This window comes from Schistosoma haematobium, chromosome 3, assembly GCF_000699445.3.
Source record: "Schistosoma haematobium chromosome 3, whole genome shotgun sequence".
NCBI lineage: Eukaryota > Metazoa > Platyhelminthes > Trematoda > Strigeidida > Schistosomatidae > Schistosoma > Schistosoma haematobium.
In genome coordinates, this window is record NC_067198.1 from 3178387 (window position 1) to 3196707 (window position 18321).

Genomic DNA, 18321 nt, shown 5'->3' on the forward strand with positions numbered 1-18321 from the left:
CCTCCGACCATCTCCGTTTGGTTCCGTCGACTTCAGTCAACTTTGGCGAAAGCTGGCCTGATCACCCATGCTCTTGTCAACGCACTCAGTCGATATATTGCTTTCGAATGCTTGGCATACGCTTGGCCTCGAACTTGGTCGTTATGGTCGCTTCTGGTTCATCGGCTCAACGTGGTTTCGTCCTACGTCTGCAGCGTTTCTGGTGCGCACCCCTACGAACGCCATCTTCAGATTCTGGATACAAACCACTCTGGTGTAGCACGCCAACTCAAACAATAAATACAACACATCGCTCCTGGTACCGTTCTCCGAAAACGACCTACGTTGGCAACTCGACGATCAACGATCGCTTTCCTGTTCGCCAATTCTTCCGTCATACAATCGCTCGTCAGCCGATCAGTCCCACGATTCAAACCGCTATTTATCGAAAGTGTAAACCCTTTCTAGCGGGGGGCTCCTGTAGTGACTCACATTTATCACGAGAACACGACTGGTTTAATAAAAACAATTATTATTATAACCAACTGTACCAGTGCTTGTTTTAATGTGCTTTTGTTTAACTGTGCTAATTATAGCCATTTTGTGCTTCCATTACCTTCCATCATTGTTCCGCGGTTTTTGGTACTGTTCGCACGTACTCCTGTCTTCTGCTTCTACTTGTACCACTTCTTGGCACGATCTCGGTATTCGTTCAATACCACGAGATCGCCAACGAAATAAATCTGGTTACATTCAACTCTCGCCTTCTGATTTATCTGGCACGTGTTTTCTGGTAGCGGTGTTCACAGTTAATCTCAACTCGACGCCACGCTACAAGCTTTAAATTCACCTTACTCTTAGTAACGTAGCAATATTTTGTAAAATGAAAGTTTCATTCATTCATATTTTTTGTGCGTAGGTGGTGGCCTGGCAGATTAGCACATCATTAGAATGCGACATTGTTTATTCTAACTGAGATCTACATATGGCTCACTACACAATAGACAATACTATATAATTATAATTTTGTTAGAATACGTTGACAGACAATGAGAAGTTATATTGATTGATATTTCTACCAACAACTGAGGCCAACGGACTGATATTTGCAGATCACGCTTTCCGATAATTCACACTACTTTTATCACTATTAATTCAAAATATTATTTCTTATATGAAAATGCATATTAGAATAAAAGAACTCAAATTACTTAGAAGAAATCTTATAGTTATAATGACTATATATAATACCAAAACACACAAACCTGACTGAATCGTCAAATTAAAGTCCTCAATCCAAACAATTTTAAGAGGAAGAAAGAAGCACATGTTAGGTTCAGGATGAATAATCACTGTTCATTCAGGATATAATGCCTCTGTCGGACAACGTTATTTTCCAAATCACTTTTAGCTGCCGAACACATTATGGTGTTGAGTAGATTAGAGATGTAAAACTTGAGCGTTCACTTTACTAAAGTGGAGAAAACGAAGTTCAAACAAATGAAACAACGAATAGTCAATGATAATCATTATGGAGCTGAAATGACGCATCAGTATATCTCCGACTGTCATCAATTAGCATTAAAACGGATGAATACGTGACACTGAAGGCGCTTTTTCTCTGAACGATATGAATTAGTGAAGCAGTTCAATCGTTTTAAATTAACAGCAACATCCAGTGTGAATTTCATCAAGAAACGTTTAAGAAACATTTCAAAGAATGTCGTTAATATTTTGGTATACAGTGATGTACATCATCAAATATTCACTGACATTATATTACTCTCTATCTGTATACGGCTGTGAGCATGTCAATACAAAATAGTTCTGTATACTGTCGAAGTGATCTAATTTAGCTTCTTACAGTCTACATTATTCAGTCGTTTCTCTTGTAAAATCAGTCGATATAAATGTCACTAAATTGTTGTGGATAATGATGCGAAATAAACTTGAGGTAGTTTATGTGAACACACTGTCTAAATGTTACTGAATATTGACTATTCAACGTCAATTACAGAAAATAACGAATTTCCATTTTGTACTTCACCTGCATATACAGCTCACACTGTAACAATCTGTATTGAGTTTATCAACTACCGAACGAAACTAGAATACGCCAAATCCTAACGATTTGATTATTGAGAAAATGACTCTGAAAATTCCCATTCACTGAAGTTCACTTAAGCAGACATATCGAGCAAAATAACTATAAATTATGAATATCTATATCGCAAAAGTGTGGGTGACTATTTGGAGACGTTTCTCGCTCATGCTCACCATATGATTGATAGAGACAGGAATATATGAATGAAGATATCAAGCAGATAATATATCCACACATTTATTCACTCACTCACAGTATGACAGTCACCCTTGCAGTCCTCGGTCATATCACCACACAATGTAAAAGGAAGTGTGTCTTGTATGAAACAAAACTAAAGTAGTGGTACTTGGAACTGACATTTCCTTTATAAAATGCTCAATCGTGATGCTTCACTGAGAAATTTGAAGCTGAGTTTAGAGATAAGCACTGAGTGTAAGCTATTAGGTTGGACACAGTGTTTTATGATTGAATAAAAGGAAATTCACTGAATGATGTATATGCTGATCAGCTGAAATGTATTAGTGAATCTTTAAACAGTGAAGATAATTTCAATTTTTGTATTCTATGTTTGAACCCTCCCATTGGATTTTCGAACTGCGATTGATCATTCTCATATTGATATCTGTGCATCCTGTGAGGATTGTCTCAATGTTGTTTTGGATTACAAGCACTGTAGGCAAAGATGGTTGATGACTAGAAGTTGAATCAATTGCAGTTTTAAACATTAATTGGACGATTCAAGAAACAACACAAAAATGAATTATTTTTCACCTGTTTCACAAGTTAGTGAGTATCTGGACTGAGCATCTAAGTGGATAACGGGACGGTGATTGATGCCAGTGATTCCGGGTTACAGTCTCTCAGTGAACATCAACTCTGAGGTGTAGGTATATCCAGCTGACAAGTCATAAATAAAGCATTAAGCGCGTCTGAAACTGCACTGCCATTCATCATTGTCCTTTGGTTTGTGAATTGTATGCTGCCTATTTGTAATTTGAAATATGAAATATTGCTTGACGGGTTAAATATATTTTTTGAAAATGCTAGACTGATTTAGTTTTTAATTTAATGGTTGAACGTTGATCACCTACGAAACACAGAGCGATGTAAACCATAATTTGTCAGGATGTTCGATAGTCAACACTCTATTCATTACAGTGGAAAGTTTCAGTTTCTTATTTCGACCGCTACTTATATACTTAAATTAGAAATCAGCATTTTAAGTGTATTTTTCTTTACAATTTGTTACACAAGATAAGACGAGAAACTACGATAGATGTTCCTGTGAAATGGATAAAAAGTGGCACGTTAGTGGAGTATGAACGCATTGGCAGCATGTTTAACCTTATTTAATCAGCAATAACTATTTTTACACTTGAATTCATCACTTTCGTTCAGTCAGCTATTATGTGAAATCGAGGTATCCGTCTCAAGCGACGTTTAATTTATCATCAATAAATACACGTCTATTTTTGTTTAATATTAAAAATGATTAAGGACCCACTTGAAACTAAAAATGAAGCCTTTCTTGAGCCCAATGACAACATCGTGTGTACATGTCTGAATGTAAATAGTTGTTGGAACCCAGCAAATTCGTCTTTCGAAATCCATCGTTCACACTTGACATTCAAAGTAGTTTCATTCGTTACAAACAGGCTGTCGTGAAATGTGAGTGAAATTGAAAAAGGACTGAATATTGCATTATCCATCGTGATGAAAATTTCCCAGTGAATGAAATAGTCACTTATTCCCGAACTCAACATTATGCCATTGAGTTGCAGTTACATGTTTTTTAATTTTTATTTCTCTTGTTTGATTAATTTAAATGAAATCACCTTACTTTTTTCACAGAACTTTGTGCAAAACACAACTCAACTGGAGCATGTCAAAACGCATCAACATCAAATATGAAATGTATCTGGTGTGAAAGAGCTAAAACATGCATCGAAAGTAATAATCAGAGTACACATCAACTTAAAGTAAATGATTGCCGAGTTGAGGTAAGTACTTGATGACTTTCGCAAGTCGTTTTAAATGTCACCATATTCCACAATCCGTATAAACAGATTTACTCGGAAGAACATTTTAGTGCTACGAATAGGAACTAACTTGTATTCTTACCTCGGTTACTAAATTAAAGCTTTGTACACGTTGACGATATGTAATCAGATATGAGCGCAGAGCTTTCTTACCATGGAAACAGTGAACAATGGGTCGAAGCGTTGCTTAACACTAATGATCGAAAACGTAATAATAACTTTTCAGCAAACTGAATGTGGGGTAATTTCAGAAATTAAATATCAAATCGTATATCTATGTGGATCGTTTTAAAAAACCGTTGAAACCACATTGAGTTAAATAGCGTAGCCTGTTGAAAGTTGTGTACTATGTTTTAATAACTAGAGAGTTTGTAGACTTCATTGCTGAAGTCCAGAACAAGGATTTCTGATTTTCTGCTGAGAAATATGTAACCTGAATAGATTGCTTCAATAAAGCCGTCAACTATAAACTTATTGATTCACATTCGGATTGTAGTTGGATGTGACATTCGGAACACAAATTTCATCACACAAATGGGTCGTCAATTAGTTGTAGGATAGTGTGTACTTATCACATCGATTGTAAAATCGGTAGTAGATGTTTTAAGTGATTGTACAAATGCAAAGTGTGTAACTATTCGTTGGATTCTTTACTATCATCGTTATTGACAGTAGTGTACAATGATTAATGGATCAATTGAATAATATCCTATGTTGAGTGATGAATGCTACTGTTTCGTTTATTCAGAATAGCACGGATGGTGATTATTTGTGTACATCAACACCAATCAAACACACTGAAACAACTTCGGGGATCACCGAAGTTCGGGTCAGAGAAAGCCTCAAGGAAACTACCGAAGAAACTGATCAATACTCGATAAATATTTGATATTTAGTAATAAGTGCTACTGTTTCCTTTTACTTCAGAATATGACTAATCAGATAACCAAAGAGAATAACCAGGACAAATCATTTCAGTATTTATATATTGTGATACCATTGATCATCGCCTGTTTTGTCGTTTGCATCGATTATGCTATTTGGAAATGGTTGTATAAGAAGAAGAAAAGTAGTTCATAATTCTCAGAAACGTCTTATATCTTGTTCTTGCCATTCTGACCAAGTTGTTTTTATTCCGTATTTCATTAGAAAACTTTGGATTTAATTATTTATTCCAGTAATTCGGACAATTTCTTTATGGATTCATGTACCATTCTTAACCGATTGACGTTATAACTGATGTAATATTGTTGTTAAAATACTAAGCACTGCTTTTCACATTCGCGTAATTGTTTTCACTCAATAATTCCTGATTTGTTTTACAAGTGTTTTACAACATTTTACTTGTAACTTGGTAATATTGTGCGTACGTGATTTTGTGATAAATGAAATCACTAATGAGTTCGTTGCGAATGCCTATTTCGTTGAAGTCTTACAACGTAATAACATCACTTGGAATCACCGACAGTCTTTGAGTTGAGGTGATCTGTCAGAACACTCCACCACCACATAATTAAGCAATTCCATCATTCATTACCTGATTATTTACTCCTCATTAAATGCTGAGTGACAAACTTTGTATTATATAAACTGATTATGATTCCTTTTATGATTTTAATGTTAACATGAGCATTATGAGGTCAGTTGTTTCATTCAAAGCTTAGTCTTTAGAAAGGACAAAAGTTGAGTTAGCTTCATCACCTTCACTCAACAATCCAATGATTTGATTAAAGATTTAGTAGCTGCGTATGCTAATTGCTGTGAAAGGAGAATAGTTCAGCGATATTTTCGATGTATGGCACTTAGTATCAAGTATGAAGGAAACTGTATTCTGAAACGTAAATTTCTCGTCTGTTTAGACAATCATGATAAAATATCCACAAGTTCTGACGGACTTTTAGCCTAAACAACAGTCCTTTATTTGTAATTTGTTATATAGATTAATCATAATTATTATTGGTTTTATTCAATTTGATGTTTTGGTACAACACAGAATTCTCAGCATAGGGCATTTCAACAAGTTTCTTACACAAAAATACTGGTACGAAAACAAAAAAAGGAAAAAAGGTCGAAAAATCACAGAAAAACTGTAGAAATTTTCAAATTAGAGACATAATACGAATACAGGTTATTGACTAGGTTAGCTCTAACAACCAGTTCGTCACAGAGTATATTTGCTAGGTAAGGCATTATAGAACTTTTATACTTTTGCTTGCGTGCATGACTTTTGATGTAATTACGTCTCGTTCTACCAGAAGAAGATATACAAGGAGAAAGATGAGGGTGAATGGGATGGCTAGTATCTGATAAAATAACACCTTCCAGGGGTTTGCATGAATTTAGATGTTTATACAAAGCCATATTAATTATGACCTCGAGAGATTCACCACACAACTTGCTAACTGCCTTCAGCACTCTTCAAAACACAGCAAAGCCGTTCATGTCTCACGCTAAAGTTAACAACTTGACATTTAGACGGACTAAGTATGAGACCACTACTAACAGACCAACAGTCAATACGAGACAAAAACCCCTTCATTTCTATGAGATGTAAAGAGGAAGAGATAGGCATAAATACAGTGAGATCATCCGCATATTTCACAAAAGTGTTTTCTGTGGAAGATGGCAGATCATGCAGATGAAACGAGAAGAGAAGAGGTGTAAGAATGGCTCCTTGTGGTACACCTTCATGAGACAGTAGAGACCCTGAACACTTCCCTCCAAGTACAGTGTACTCTTCCTTTCCATAGTGATAGGAACACGGCCAATTGGTTATCCAGCTGTCATTGTTGACGCTGATTAAATTGGTAGTGTAACGTTATCTTGGTATAGAATCAAAAGCTGAAGTGTAGTCCAGAATAGCGCACCGAACATAGTTATTACCCTTTTCTAAGTTGAACACTATATTATGATGCAGAGCATCAGCGGCATCTAAGGTGCTTCTTTTGCATCTGTAAGCAAACTGATAGGGAGCAATGTGGTCTCTAATTGTAGGTTGAATTGGAAGTATCAATAATTTTACATTGTTTTGGGGAAAAATGGATTTATTACTATCGGTCTAAATTTCACATATATACCGCTAGATAATTTCTTAGGTACATGGAAAAATTATTCCTAGTATTTGTCATTGATTGACCTTAAATCAAGTACCACCATAAATCAGAGTGCATTAGACGTTCATATCTTCCTAGGATGAGAATTCTATCCGGTTTACAATCCATGACCTCACCAGAGATTGAGCCTGAATTCTTTAAGTCGTTCAGCGAACGTGAAGCTGTTTGTAAGCACTGCTAATCAATGTTTCATTTAATACTCTATTTTGAAGCCCTTGAATCATGCCACCATGTCACCTCATAAATTCAATTAATAAATACGATGATAACAGAATACAGTTATGAAAATAAGAAATTGCTCACTTTGATTGTTCTAATTTTTGAGTAGAACAGATACACCGAAACACTAGAACAACAGAAGTTGTATAACTTTTACTGATAACACAAACTAAATGTCAATGTATTCATACAACTATGATGCAACAACTCAGTGAATAGGACTCATTTATAAGATTTGATCTTTGACCTCCCCCCCACCGTTGAGTTGAAGTAATCAATAATTTGATTGACAAAAATGCATCCAAGTAAATATCAATCAAGTGAATACAATTTATTCATGATCACATTGAATTGAATCAATCTGAATGGAATAGTTATTTTGAGGGAAAAAGAAATAAACAATACAAGTTACTTTCATAATTGAATACATGAGTTGATTGAAGAGATAGACCACCATGGAAAACCTGAAAACATTGAACGGCCGTTTCGTTCTAGTATGAGACGCCTCAGCAGTGCTCATAAATGATCCCTAATGGGGGACTCCAACCCAGAACCTTTGTTCCCGACTGCGAGCGTTTAACCTCTAGATCATTGAACTGGCATCCAACGATGCTAAGTGTAGTTGCTATCAAAGAAGTGACAAAATGTTACACTGGTAAGTACACCTGAGAGTCTATGAAACAAATCCAGTTATTTGAATCGAAAGATTTTTCAAATTTGCTTTAATAAATTGGACTGCAAATTATTCAACTTAGTGCTTACTTAGTTTTCCCCTATGAATTTTGAATCAAAACAATCCAGATCTATTCACATTTACTTCTTACGGTAAGAAATTTGTGAATTAATTTCACAGTAGTAACCTAAATAAAATTTCAGGTTGCGCTGCCTATTTAAATCCATGGATTAAATCACATGTTGATCATGTCTATCTGCCATTATACCTTTCGAAGTTTCATATCTCAAATGGATCGATAGGACTCTATCATCATTACAGACTGGATTACATGATTGATTAGTGAAACAATTTTAGTTGAATATTAAGTCGATTACTGTTCAACCAGATCGATAGTAATTTCCTTAACTATCATATCGGTCAACATGAATACAAGTCACATTTGGAGAACCAAGTTTCACCAGTTCATATTCACCTTACCGATAACATTGTTTTATATTTCCATGTTCGAATTAAAATGAACTGAAGAGAAGACAAAGTGGAATAATGTTAATGTCACCGTTCAGAGGAAACTGAATGAATGGCACTTTTGACAGAAATTAATGAGATCAAAGATCGAGAATTATAGGATAAAACCCGACTTGTGATTCAGATGAAACCTTAGAAATAATTACCACTGCTCCATTACCGATCGTTTGGAGTCAGATCATTCAATGTTTATGACCAAATATCACTTTACTAGAAGCAACAATCATCCTACTATTATCTAGATTTGTGTGAATCATAACTCCGACATCTCAGTTACCACAGGTTTGTAGTTTCATCATCATTGTAACTATTCCTACATAGAAGCTGATTGTGAATCCTATGATTTCTCACATGATATTTCTACCACATCAACGTATTGTTACAGAGTAGTCTGCTGTCAAACACTCTCAACTGAAACTGATATTTCACCTTCATCCTTCAAGATATCAGTTGTTTCCCGGTCAGTTTTACGTTTACATATCTGGTTGTTATGTATTCATGTCCAACTGTCAGGACTGTCTTTCTCAAGAGTACAGGCTAGTGTTATTGACAAGCCCCAGTTAGCATCAAGCCTCTGAGGTCAAGTCGATCACCACTAACATTATATCTATTAGAACACAATATTGAATTGAAAGAAAGTACATACAGGAAAGACAAAACTTACATTCGATATGGACGATCTGACTGTTCTTAATTTACTATTCATTTTTATGCCAAACTGATTGTTATTTGCACTGTTACAGTATGACTCTGATACAAAACGCCATTGAATTGGAATTTTATTTCCCAAAATATTATTTTCACTTACATTTGAATGTGAATCAGTCGTGAATGATTCATCTTGCCTCTTATTGACTGGATATAATTTAGGTACACTTAGTAGATTTCCTTCATCGTTGAAAACTAGTTTTCCAGATCCATTGATTCGTTTGTTTTGTAGCTAAATATAATTTTAGAAAATGCTCCAATTCAGCCTGAGACAGTATTTTACTAGTTCTGTTTAACTACTATCAAATAAAAAAGTAGTTCGCGTTTTAATCTTAAAATTGTGAAATATTCTTCCGTAAAGAAAAATCACAGTCATCGGTTTTTTACAATTCGACTGAACTGTAATATCAAAATTAGTTTGTTTCCCATGTAATCTGATGTAAAATATCGAGAATTTACTGGCACTACGAGACAATGCAGATGATATTGATACGTGTAGTTTTGTAAGATATCTGTTATTCGATATGGAATGAAATACAATGCTCAAATTGGTGAAATTAAGTGTTCACATTCCAATGCAGGTAGAAAAGGACGGGCTCAGTTGAGCGTTTGTAAATTTTAGACTTTCAAGTGTACCATATTATAAAAATGGCTATTATGAGATCCAAATAACAAAGTTGTAGTTTACTGTAGGTGTAAAAGAAAATTATTTTTAATCGTTTGTATTTCGCCTACTTTCGCCTTCGTGACCATTTATTTAATTATAAACTTTCTGGAGTGGCCGTTCTCCCTGAGAGCATTATGCAAGGTGGTAAGCTCTTGTTCGTCTATATCAGTAGAACAGACAGTGCGAATACGGTAGCTAAGGCTTTCAATCAAATTTCGTTTGTACTGTAGAGGTACAAAGCTCAGGAAATTCGTATACTGCCCAGTCCATGTACTGTTTCTGTTTATATTACGTTTCAACGATCCATCCGATCTCTTAGTCAAAAGAAATTCCAAAAAGGCTATTCGGCCATCTTTCTCTTCTTCAGATGTAGACTGAATAGCTGGATCCATTTCATTAAATCGCTTAAGAACCTCTTGCGACGACGTATTATCTTCACAGAGGATGAACATGTCATCCACGTATCTACAGTAAAATGTGAAGTTGTTAATAATCCTTTTTAGTGGACCGATTTGTAGTTTGGCTAGAAAAATATCAGCTAGTATATGGCGCTAGTGAAGAGAAAATTGATGTTCATGCGTCTACGATACAGAGGGGATGCGGCTAGCGAAATATTAACTCAGAGACTGCGTAGGACAGTACAAAAGTCTTTTAACGCCGGAGAACTGCGATCAGTTCGACTGCTCCTGTGGAGCGAGTTATATCGGTCGAAGTTCTAGGAATTTACATTTTCGTGCTCGTGAACACCTTCCAGCGTGGTTAAATAAAGGTTTGATGAAGAAGGTGAACAGCTCAATATTGACCCATTTAGTACAAACTGGTCATAGTGTCAGTATAAACCAATCTTATTCAATTATTTATAAGGTTAGTAATTTTTTGCAAAAGATTTTCAGACTCAAGTTCCTTCAAACGACTGAAGCAGTGGCCATCCGCATGAAGAGACCGGAGCTATGCGTACAGAAGAAATATATTCAACCACTCCTCCTCTCCTGGCCAACATCAAGGTCAATTAGTCAATCGTAATCTTAACTATTGAATGACCTAATTTAACTATTACCTTTCGAAGTCAATTGTAATTGTCCCTGTTATCTTTATTCATAATTCTTTGTGTTATTATTATTAGTAGTAGTATTATCGGTTAAATATCATAAATCTCCCCTGTACATGATTCATTCACTTCGCATTCATTCTTCCGTATCACTTCTTACTTATTTGATCGAATTGTAATTGCACTATTATTTCTGTCTCACCCTACTTGACTCATATTTATTCTGGTCATGGATCTTAAAATTTTACTTAACATATACGCAGATTCAAGTTAACATTCTGTCTGAGTCAATATCAACATTAACAATTTTATTGTATTTTGTTTATCACATGCTCTAAACGATGAACTTTGCCCTTAACCTGGCCTTCTTTTCGAATTATTAATTTGGATAGATGAACCGTGGAATCTGAAGAGAATTTATCGAAAAGAATATTCTTCGTTCATTGAAATTACTTACCGACCCATGTTAGACACTCATTGAGAACCTGGAATAACTAGGCAGTCAGTTCTCTTTACTGTGAGTCTTATCTGCAATGAGCATCTATGACCCATAGAAAGAAGTCTAGATCAAGATCAAACAAAGCTTTCCTTTGTCTGCCACAACACATTGAACAATAAACAAAACTGACAGGATATACTGTCAAACATGACCATATTTACCATAGTTTTAAGTAGCTGCTTCATGGGTGGCTGTTTTGGGTCCCTCCTTATAAGATTATATTCTTTACAGATATTATTGTTTTCAATTGATATATTCTTTTGAAGAAATTGAAAAAAATGAGAAAATTATTTCACTTTCACTAATACATTTTCCATAGATGATTTCAATGTAGAATCTCTCAACTGTTTGATTGGTTTAGGGATGAAATCGTTGTGTTCAGTAAGGATACTAGTGTGATCAATAATTGAAAAATATTCATTAAATGCCAACATCATTCGTCAGTATGATTTATTTCATTGTCTTGATATGCATAGTATGTGACTAAGAGCGATGTTTCGGACATGAGTTTTATCCTATTTGAGATTTGCCAACTGTATCCGCCTGTGTCACATTGTTGATATTTACAATGGAACTAGAACCCTGTTATAAATACCAAGTCGACATCCATTAATCGATCGAAGACATATAGTTGATAACTTACTCAAAAGGTATGGAGTCATTAGACAAAGTTTGTAATTCCTCGTTGTTGACAATGAGGACTCCAATTGATCTGTTTCTAATGCCATGTGTTCACCCCGAGTACATTGCCTTGATTGCTATTCATTGATAAGGACTAAATGTGAGTCCTTGATTTCATCTTCATCTGTGTGCAAGACCGCATCGTACCATAAAATAGGTAATAACATTCTTACACGATGAAGCCAAAACGTTGCTGTGAACGTGGGAGACAGTAATTAACAAACTGGGTATAATTTAAGGACAGTGAATCGTATAATAATAATCTATAGGTCAAAATGAAGCTTGTATTAAGAGGAATATAGATAAACACAATCTAATTATTGAATAGTTATACCATAAGAATGTATAGATAACATTAGTCCATTAATAAATCTCAGAAGTCATTCGTAATTTAATCTGCGCTAGGATATAACACCTGCATTCTTTTGAAGATCCGAAGTTCAGATCATGATTTCTAAAAAATACGTGTAACTTCAAATTCTCCAACATTGCTCTCACATTGCTAAATGGTGATGATAGACGACGTCTGACTTGAGGTCATCAGGGTTTAGTTCTTCTGAAACATTTTTTCCAATTTCATTGGGAATCTCATTAGCGGATAATTGGTTACTGGGAAAATCAACATCTAACGAAATTGGATAAGATTTTTTATCATAATTTGATTCAGCCGACATATCTTTCTCAATTTTATGAAACATGTCATCAAAATCATGTGTATTATTATGAGAACCCATATTTGGTACATCGAAATGAGAAATTCGATAAAAAGTTGATTTACATGAGCTGTCTCCCAATGATCTCGAGCATCATTTAGTACGATTGGGTTCATCGTACTGCTCCAGTTATTTTCTGGATATGAGTCCACACAGATTTCTCAACTAGATTTCAAAGTGGAAACTACTGGAGTCTAAATGAATGTTCCAGAGCTAACATGGTAGTTGTGAGGTTTGATATTTCTCAATTCAATCTCCAGCATGGTTATTGGTGCTCAAATCCTCAAGCTCTGATAATACGTCCTGCTTTTCAACGATTCTCAAGTCACCAATTACCAAAAATCATCTAGAAAACGTGAAGCTCTTCACAATAGACATTTTAGTGAATAACAAATTATGCATATGGAATCTAGAGATATTATTAATGCTATTTGACACAAATAAACGAAAGTATAATACATTTTGTGGGTACTATTACACTCAATATTAAAATACCATAAAAATGAACAAGGGGAACTGTAAATTTTAGACCTTCAAAGGACGTTATTGTTCTGAGGACATATAATGAGCATGTCAAGTGAGACAGAGGAACTTTTGATTTTTGGCATCTTACAGCATCGAGTACCAATGTACAGTTTTCACGTAAACAAGCAATACTGACCGATTTAGGGTAACCTGAAATAATAAGTGACTCAGTTTCAAGTGAATTCAATTCAATTTGATGCAATATGAAAAAGATGCTTATCAGAAAGATCGTTTTCATTTTTATGGAACATTTCATCAAAATCATGTGCATTATTATGATATGAAATGAGAAATTCGATAATAAGTTCATTTACATGAGCTGTCTCCCAATGACCTCGAGTATCATTTAGTACTACTGGGTACACCGTACTGCTCCAGTTATTTTCTGGATATGAGTCCACACAGCAGGTAAATTTACTTCAACTTGGTTCAATATGAAAAAGATGCTCATTGGTCCATCTTGTTATCCACTGAATATTTTCAAAGTAAAGTAACCTTAATAAATCGGGATTCAATGGTGTGGTAATTGTTCAATAGTCACTGGGCAAGTGTCAGATGAATCCTGGAATTTTCCACGAAGTGTTGCAAGAGATTGAAGTATTTACTCTTGACACTAGTGATCTTTGACTTTCAGTGATTGTTTCGTTGAATGAATATCATTGGATTTTTAAGGAATTTTGTTTATCCTTGTTTAAATCTCACTTCAGTTTTTGGGGGCTACTTCTGTTGAATAGATATTTGGTGGAAATGTTCACTATGAGACTTGTCAACTGTATGTTCCTTTATTTCACCTAACATCATCTCTGAAATAATTAAATAGAATATATAAAGCGAAACGTTTTCAACCTTCAATTTGCTTGTTCAAATGATACAATTCATTCTTTCTGGACACTAAAGCACTTGACGAATCTTGGATCATTTCCATATGACATCACGAATCTCAACAGTATCACTGAAATCACCAATATTTTGCAGCAAGTGGAAGTAAGGGATAACCGGTTACTCTGTCGTTTTGGTCTTCATTCAAAGATATAGAATTCGAAATCACTGTGCTTTAGTGGAAAGAGTGCTTTGATCCAGGACTACTTTATGTACAAAACATCGAGAGAACTGATAGTGTTCCACGTGACCTTGGAGTTTTGCAAGGTTTGAAACCATTCTTAACTTATCAACAGGATAAGTTATCATCTAATCAGAAACGTGACATGCTTCTCATCATTTTAGATGTTTTTTGGAGACGTCTGTTTAAAACACACTGGTAAAATGTTTCTCAGCGTGTTTAAGACCCATTTTCGGAGGACAACTCAATATCAGCCCCAACAACTTTCAAAAATAGGACTTCTTCTTTGCATCTACTTTTCGTATCATGATCAATGCCTCATAAGTGGATTATCTTCTTCATACAGGTTATAACCATAAAAAAGCAATTACTGTGGCCAATTTTTTTGAACGTTACTCAACGTCCGGAACATCAATCAAACAATAAAAAGAGGTGTGGTGGCGGTGTGACTACGCTTGTAAACGTGGACTGAAGTCCATCTTCGTTTGAGTGTTTCAAGTTTTCAAATGACTTTATCGACTTTCTAACTCTAGGGTTCGTCTAGAACATTCGAATGAATACAAATATGTTTATTTTACCAATATCTAAGTGACTTCACACTGCACACCATCTGCGCTATCTGTTTTCGCTGATGAATTCACTGAGTTCGCTGTTACCGCCACCGGAGATTCACTTCCAGTTGTACGTGGTGATTTCAATTAATGTGACCGTAGTTTCCTTACGTCACTAGGCCACCAAAATGAAGTAGATTTTCCTGTTTGTTTGTATGCTCATTTGGACTCCGTTTTCAATAATAATGTGGGTATATATGTGACTCGTAAACGCGCTACATTATCTAGCTCGGATCACTGTATAATTCGTGTTGTACCTAAAGTACATGGAAAGCATGGGAAAAGTACACTCTAACATCAAATCAAGAAAGTCAAATATAGGAATTACTCAGAAGAAAAGATCTGAAATCCGAAACACATGTTTCATACGACTAACTGGGAATTACTTACAGATGACTCACTGGAGATCACCACTGATGTTATCACTGTTTTGACATTTGTTGTCCTACTGGTCTGACAAACCTAGAGATTAAACGTCTCAATTATATGTTTACTCAAAAACGCTTGTCTTGCAAAAACTCTCCAAGTATGTGGAAGCTCTTTAAAGAACTTACAGGTGACAGGCACATTGGAAGCGATAACCAGCTGAATGTCAGTCATCTGATGTAATGCTATCTTCAACCAAAGGTTTATAGAATAGCTGCCTTCCTAGATTCACTGAAGCTGATGTCCGAAGATGTCTCCGGTCACTTACTTTATCCCCATGTTTAGGATCTGGTGGTATCCCAAACCTCCTTTTTTAAAAATGTGCTGACGTCGTATGTTATCCATTCACGACTATCTTTAACAGATCCTTCTTATCTAATCTCATACCCAAAAATGTGGAGAGAGATGAAGATAACCCCTGTATTCAAGAAAGTAACTGGTGATAAGAATGTGAAATTTAGATGTATTGCAATAACTTCACCCTTCCTCAAAATAATGGAAAAACTATTAATACTTCCACTTCAGCCTGCAATAAAAGAGCATATTGATCGATATCAGTTTGCGATCCCATAGTGCTTGTGCCACTCGAGACTCTTTGATTAACACAATGTCGAAGGTCAATCATCTTTGTGGTACGATTTCCTCTGATCTCTCCTGGTTTTATCAAGTTTTATTGTTATCAAAGAAGGTTTTCCATCTGACTTATTACATAAAGAGATTACATGTTCTTGTGATCGCTCGTCGTTTGCTCTTACAATTTGTCAATTCTTGCATATTACCTATTATTCTTTACTGTTCTCCATTATTCTTCCCCGAGCTTTTGAGCAAAGGCTTTGCTGTGTTTTGAAGAGTGTTGAAGGCAGTTAGCGAGTTGTGTGGTGAATCTCTCGAGGTCATAACTAATATGGCTTTGTATAGACATCTAAATTCATGCAAACCCCTGGAAGGTGTTATTTTATCAGATACTAACCATCCCATTCACTCTTATCTTTCTCCTTGTATATCTTCTTCTGGTAGAACGAGACGTAATTACATTAAAATCCATGCACGCAAGCAAAAGTATAAAAGTTCTATAATACCTTACCTAGCAAATATACTTTGTGACAAACAGGTTGTTAGAGATAACCTAGTCAATAACCTGTATTCTTATTATGTCTCTAATTTGAAAATTTCAACAACATGCTGGCTGAGAACATTTCGTGCAAGAAGTTTTTAACATTGAGAAACTGAAGAGATTCCTGCACTAATTATTGCGCCAGCACCACTAGGGTTTATTATTGGTCAATTTTGATCGGGAAACAGATGTTTATTGTGACGCGCTTCTTCGAAGAGTCTGAAAGCATCTACGATTATGGTGAATATCGGGATAAAGATTGTGACAGAGGTCTGTGACGTTATTTCATGTTGTTTGAGTATTCCTTTGCTAGAATAAAGATCGGAACGGGTAGATCTAGTGAGCTCCAGCTCGTCGAATTCAGTCAGTTAGTCCTCAGCGTTATTTTGAAATGGGAAAAGAACTGTTTGTAGCTGTTGGTAGCGCTAAGGTGAGAAAATCTGTTCAAACCGTCTTTCGTCAAAGATCCGTCGACCAATGACCACTCTCATTTGAAGCAATATTTCTGTTACTGAGCCCGTTGAAGGTCACTGTTGTGGAAGAGTTGATCTAAGCTCTGTCGGTTGATGAATTTCAACATTTATGAAAAGCCTTTAATACGTTTTTATAAGGCTCCAAATCTCGGCAAGTGAACATTCCAGATGTGACTGTAAGATCCATTTTGAATGCTTTGTGTGTTGGTAAAAATCCCTCCATGTATATACTTGCACTTTGTTCCTATTGATCCTCTTAGTTGTACATTGTTAACTTTTTGACTACATTTGAATTGTTAATATTTGTATTTTATTATAGTTTTCGTTTTTACTACACCTTCACTAATTCCCCATGTTTCCTCCCGAACTGCACTTATGTTGTTTTACTTTATACTAAGTCTGGGCGGCAGCCATATTGGTTTGTTCCTGCTTTTGATTGCTTGACCCGTGTTGACTGGAATTGTGCATTTTGGTTGTGAATTGAAGCACTCTTCCAGAATTGAAAACACTCTGTGTTATAGAGCGACCAATTATTACCTTTCGAACGAATCTGTACGTGATCTATCCAGACAGAATAGAATAACATTTATTTGTGGTGATTGTTTAGATTTGATCAATTGAACAATTATTGGTTGGATAGCTAAGTGGTTATATTTGTTTAGAACCGCTATCATACCCAATTACTTTGTTTTGGTTTCAAACGGGCGAGGGCGCGCATCTAATTCATTCAGGCAGCTGTCCAACCGTCCAAACGTAGTTTGGATCTTACAGTTCTAAACAAATATATTGGTCGAATTCGTTTGGCTTTCGTTTTGTTGATTCCAATCATTGTCTCTAAATGTTTGGTCATTCGCTTGCGATGCCAAACAATCGTCGAAGGAAATTAAGTCCAAGGCTTGTGGATGCTAAAGGAGATGAACAAAATGATGGATCCCCTCAATCAAGGCAAGTGCCTTATGATGCTTCTATGTGTCATGGTTCATATTCTAGTAGGGACGATTGTAATTATAGTGAATCTAGTTGTGATATAATGGCAGGTGGCATAGAAAACCTTAGTTTAGACGTGAAGCAAGCAAAAAGCGTGATGCCTACGGCGCCTTTCGTAAGTCCCGAGTTACCAAAGGTTGAGTTAGGTTATTTC